The sequence below is a fragment of the Cupressus sempervirens genome, chromosome 5 (assembly GCF_028749045.1).
Source record: "Cupressus sempervirens isolate cs-2001-9-10 chromosome 5, ASM2874904v1, whole genome shotgun sequence".
NCBI lineage: Eukaryota > Viridiplantae > Streptophyta > Pinopsida > Cupressales > Cupressaceae > Cupressus > Cupressus sempervirens.
The window spans coordinates 851,355,888-851,361,887 of NC_143122.1; the positions used below are offsets into that span (position 1 = coordinate 851,355,888).

Genomic DNA, 6,000 nt, shown 5'->3' on the forward strand with positions numbered 1-6,000 from the left:
AACTAATTTCTACAACAACTAAAAAGGAAATTAAAAAACATTTCAATTTATTCTCTAACTATACATTAAGTAAAATAAATGTATTTTCAAGTAAGGATCCAAGAGACAATGAAAGTAATTGAAAATATTTGAAGGTGTTGTTCAAGCCTTGACATTTGGTAACAGGAGAAGCATTGACATAGGCTTAACCTCCCAACCTCGGACCTTATAAATCTCCACACAATATTTTAACAAGAAAAGCCCTCCCTTCCCTAGGTTAGGCTTGGGGCACTATAGTCTAGCCATCCAAGCATACTATTGTTTAGAATGTCTTCTCAATAATCGACAGGCATGCCTAATTAACTTGCACCACCAACATCTTATTATCAAATTAGGCAAGCATGCCTCTAATCAACCCTGTCCATGGAATTCAATGAGTTTCTAACACTTAATCACCAGCGCTTGACTTGACAACATGGTACATATTAGATAATCATGAGCTAGCTTGGATTTTTTAGAAATCATCATAAAGTTTTCAAATGTTTATAAATGGGAGTTCTAATTTCACGTTATTTCTCCCTTGGAGGGATCCTCTCCTCTCCACCCTCTTTCATTGGCTTCACTAGCCAGGGTGAGTCCTTGGAGACTATTATTTCATACTAATATATTATCTCATGGTGATCTTGGAATGTTATACATTAGCAGATATACTGCAAGCACTATCATTGGCAATGATATATTCTATTTTGGTCATCAGATCTATATTATAGTACTCTCCTTAGAAAATACTCTGAAGTCAAAGAAGAAAGAAGATGAACATGCAAAATTAAAATTAGGGCTCTCTACATATCAAGCCTCCAATATGGTTGATTAGAAAGGTTAGAAAAATGTCAAGAGAGAAAGACCATAGAATAATCATAGTGAAATGGACTTAAAACATATAATGGCAAAGAGAAGTTGATGTTGTCTAATTTGTGCAACTTTGATGGCTGATCTTTGATGTTTGTTGAGAGAGATAGAACATGACAAGGCAGATTGAGAGGAAGAAAGAAATATATTTATTTCTTATAACAATCATGTATCATCTGATGCAAGACACTCAAATAAAAACATCCTCCTTAGCCAAGCAATCCACGAGCCTTAAGCACTCGTCTTATTTTCAACATGATAGTTTCATAAAGATTATATTTTTTAAATTATTATAAGTTATTTTTCTCAAGACATTATATATGTGTGCGCGTGCACACACACACACACACATAAAATTTTAGTTTTTAAATATATGATTTCATCATTTTATTTATTATATCTAAAATCCCACCTATAAATATACATATATCTATATACGTGTGTAGTTCATAAAAATATGGTTTATCTCTAACATCACATTATCTTTGTATATGCACATGTATATATATACATAGATTAATAAGTATGATTATAGATAGATCATCCTAGTATCATAGTGGCATCATATATATATATATGATAAAAAAATGTATATTGATGCTATCACAAAATAATAGAGAGATAATGGTTCTAAACAAGAAGTTTAGATATTTATTGTTTTTATGTGTTTGACCATGTAGCTCATGACTATCCAATGACACACTCTATTGTGAAGTCACTAAATCCTTATCAAGGTAGTTAGAGGTCATATGTGATGATCAAAAAATGAACTAAGGTAGTGCCCCATGCCTTGATTCCCATTTAGCAATGCTTTCTCCCCTTCATCTACTCCTGCAATCACTAGAACAACATTTCTATGATAATAACAAGTTCCTCCATTTAAATCAAACATTAGAATGTATCAATGATATATGTAAACAATGACTAACTATCATTATCAATAAACAAATAAACATGATAATAGTTAGCCAATAGCCAATTCTAATATACAAGATTTCAACAACCTTCTTTCACATGAAATAAATGGTTAACTATAATTTCCTTTTTCACATGATGATGAAAATGACAATCTCAACTAGTCATTACAATAGCTATAAACTTATTTTAGTTAGGTCAAAATTTTAGTATGCAACTCTTTACCTATTCTCAAATTTCTTGTTCAATATAACTCCAATCTTCAAGAAAAAATAATAAGCATCTTTCCTTGTGTAAACATTCATCAAAACCATCTTTTCTTAAATACTTGGTTTTAACCCTTTTATGTAACAAGATGCCTTCTATTTTTTGGTCTCTGAACGACTATTTTGGATTAAAATCCTATAATATTGTTCTCTTTTTTATATTCTTTCCCCTCACTTCCTTATTTTTTGAAACCTTGCATCTTCTTTAACAAATCTAATCCCTTCTGTATATTCTTTGACCTTTCTTCCTCATTGTTTGAAACCTTGCATCATCTTTAACAAATCTAATTTATATTCAACTAGAATAAACTATTTTTTTCATTTTCTCCACCATCATATTAGATTTAGTAATCTTGTCTTTACCTCTTCTTCCTCTTGAAAGCTGCACCTCTTTCACCAAATGGAGGCATGTCCCTTCGACTTAGCCTTTGCAAATCTCACTTTGTCAGAGTCGTGAACTTCTTCAAATTCAAAATACTATCCCATGTTATTTATCCAATCAATTAGTTATTTAGAATTCATTTTTTCACTAAAAAGAGGGACACAATTCTTTGGTCTCTTTCCTAGTCTTAACAATACCTTCACCAAAGGATCATTCATATTTGCTTCTACAACTGCATATTTTTTGCCACTTGTATTACTATCATTTTTTATATCTCTATCTTCATCACTCTCTAAGTTTTCTCCTTCAAACCTAACCTATTCTAATTTCTTCTTACAATGCTTCTAATTTTCTCAAGACTTTGAAATCATCACCATAGACAACATCTTTGAAGATCTCTTCTTTCACTTTTAACATCACCTTTAATCCAGTCACACAGGGCTCCTCTTGCATAAATTTTTCATAAAACTCACAAACTCAATCTTATTAAAAACTACCTCCTATTGGAAAATATTCCTACACATTTAGAATAAACCCTAACTAATACCCCTGATGGAGTTAGAAAACTATAGCCAAAATATGAAACTCAAACACAAACATAGTTATGAGTGTAAAGATTCTCCACTGAAAAACAACATTGTCATTTCAACTCACACTCCACTTAGAATTATCTGATTTCTCTACTATCAATTCCCCTCTCTCATCATAATTAAAGTTACAAAACTTTTAGGCTTGACCCACTTTAGTGGCATTTCATTTCTTAAAAATGAAACTTGAATGGTTAGAAGACCCACATATCACTTATTTGCACTTTCCCTCGGTCCTTATAAAAGCTACGATCAATACCCATACCCTATTTTGATGCTACTATTTTGGAAAGAGGTTAAGCAAGATGCTTCTACATCATGTCATTATGGTGATGCTCCAACTCTAGCACACATTCATGCAAAATTGAAAAAATATCAGTTATATAGTCAATCAGATATTCCTCAATTATTCCATACCCACCAAAATGGACTATTTTACTTTAATTAGTAGAGATTGAAGATCATAAGTAGAATCTAATTCCCTTTCCTTATTTGTTCCATCAGATGTAGGGTTTAAAGGAACAAGACATTATATTTTTGGGCCACTCCATAGGAGGTGCAATTGTGGCCCTTTCCACTATCTAGTTTCTAGAAAAGCAATTGAGAAACTCCAATTCCTTTTACATTACATTTGGTGCCCCTTTATTTGAAAATGACACAATTCAGGAGGAAACTAGGTGTGAGGATTGGTTGGGTAGATTTTTTCATGTTGTCTACAAATGTGATATTGCTCCTAGGATGTACCTTGCACCATACAAATCCTTTGTCAATTCTCTAGAAACAACTATACCTCACTGGTGGAGCAAAATGAGCACTGACTATGCTGCTATATCATCTATTTCTATCTCACAAGCTTATGTGACTCTTATTAGCAATGACCTAAAGTGGACATCTACTATAGCGAATGATTACCCTAGGGTAGCTGATAGTAGAAGCCTATTTGTACCCATCGGTACTTATATGTTATGTTCAATCCATGGTGTAGTGCTTTTTGATGACTCCTTGGCAATCCTTAAGTCACTACATTTTAGTATGAAAATCCAAGAAGGAATACCATTCAATGAAATTGCAGACATTTGTATTTTAGAGCACACAGATTATGGGCATATATTTCGAAGGTATTGATGAATCCTTGCTAAATGTAAGAAAGTTTGAAAACTTTTCCTAAAACTCCTCATATGAGATAGGAATAGACTTGGAATTGGAAGTAATTGGCATTGCAACTCAGGGAATCTCATTTATTGTTCTTGAATTTTTTTTTATGCATAAAAGTTGTATTAATCATGCACTAAAATCATAGATAAAATATACAAAAGTTGTTTTCTTTTTGACATTTCATTAGTTTCTTTACTACATCTTTAACAAATCTTTTGGAATGCATTTATTGGTTTCTATAGCTCTTACAACTTCTTGGATCTCTAAATTCATTCTTCCTAAAGTTGTTTGCTTTCTCTAAATTTAGGAAAATCATGCATTTTTTGCACTAAAAAAAGCTAGAGAGGCAAGAAATGAGAAAGACATGAACACTGAGAAACTCAATGTGGAGTTGAGAAACAACCAAAGTTATATGGTTGAGTTGGAATGGTATAAAATGGATTGTAAGGACAACAAAATTGGCTATTATGACACTTTCAAAGAGCATGATGGAAGGCCAGATTTTTATGTAAATCTAGCTAGAAAAAAGTTGGTAGGCTTCTAGGATGGGATTGTTGAAATGGAAGATAAGCATGTGTTGCCCAATGACTTCTGAACTAGGAATAAATGGATCAAACTAAATATAGAAAGGTTGTAGAGCCACTGGACATTGCATACCACTATCATATAGTTAAGGGAAACCAAACCTACCTTTTAGATGGGATCTTGCCTCATCATCACATAGTTCTTGAGAAATGGATGAAATATAAAGAATAAACTCACACTGGTGGATGATAAAATGGATGCACAAGTTTTTCATCAATAACTAAGGATATGGTATTTTGGGCTAGTTTAGAAGAGGCTTTCAAAGCATTGGTAAGTCCTGAACAAGAAGATTTTGAAAAATATATTGGGTGTATGATTGTAGATAAGAGGATTTCAGTTGAGGTGTTTTTGGAGTAGAGTAGCTTCATTAAATGGTGGAAGCATAACAACCATTTCCAACTTCAATCTAACAATGGAAATCAAGCTCTCCCTTGTTCACCTTCATGTCAAATGAGAGTTGGAAGTAGAAATCTTAGGAGGGTTGCTTTTATGGAGTATATTGTTAGGAAAGAAACGGTGCAAAAATGCTTCCCAAATGCCAAATTGCACAGCTATGTTGGTAAATAAAATATCAAACACATGACACAAAGAAAACACTAGATTTAATGTGGGAAACCCTTCCCAAAAAATACCCACCACCAAAAAAACCCAAGCAAATTTGTATTACAGTAACAAGTTACATACAAAACTTTGATATTTGATAGGCTTAGATTGCCTTTACAATCAACCTAATTTTCAACCTCTCACATCTTTACAAATCTTGTAGCCATTAATACATCTTGTAAATTTGTTATAGAATTTGGTAAAGAAATGGTTACACATAAAATGATCTACTAGTTCAATCATCGTTCATGTCTAAGAGCATCACTTCAGTTAGTGAATGCCTTTAGTGACACATATGGTACTATTCATGGAAGTCACCATACTTAGCATGACCATACCACTTGGAGAGATGTACATAGCAACATGTACAGTGGACTCACTCATTGTACCAAATTTCTTCTTCACCATACTAGACCATAGTCCGTACGATGCACTCCTCCACCATATGGTGCACTCCTCCACTGTAAGGTCCATATGGTGGACTCCTCTAATACTTCAACGTTCATAAAAATCTATCACTTGATGAAGTGCAGATTCACTTACTTGACATAGCTAATGAGAGTCAGGGTATTAAGACCCATGGAGTTTGTGCACCATTTGAACTTAGCTATGTTTGTTG

General features: G+C 33.0%; 1 pseudogene; it reads left to right on the forward strand.

The window, feature by feature from the left end:
* Nucleotides 1-5,254, forward strand: part of LOC149558585 (protein EDS1-like) — a 100,822-nt pseudogene extending 95,568 nt beyond the window's left edge.
* The last annotated feature ends 746 nt before the right edge of the window (nucleotides 5,255-6,000 follow it).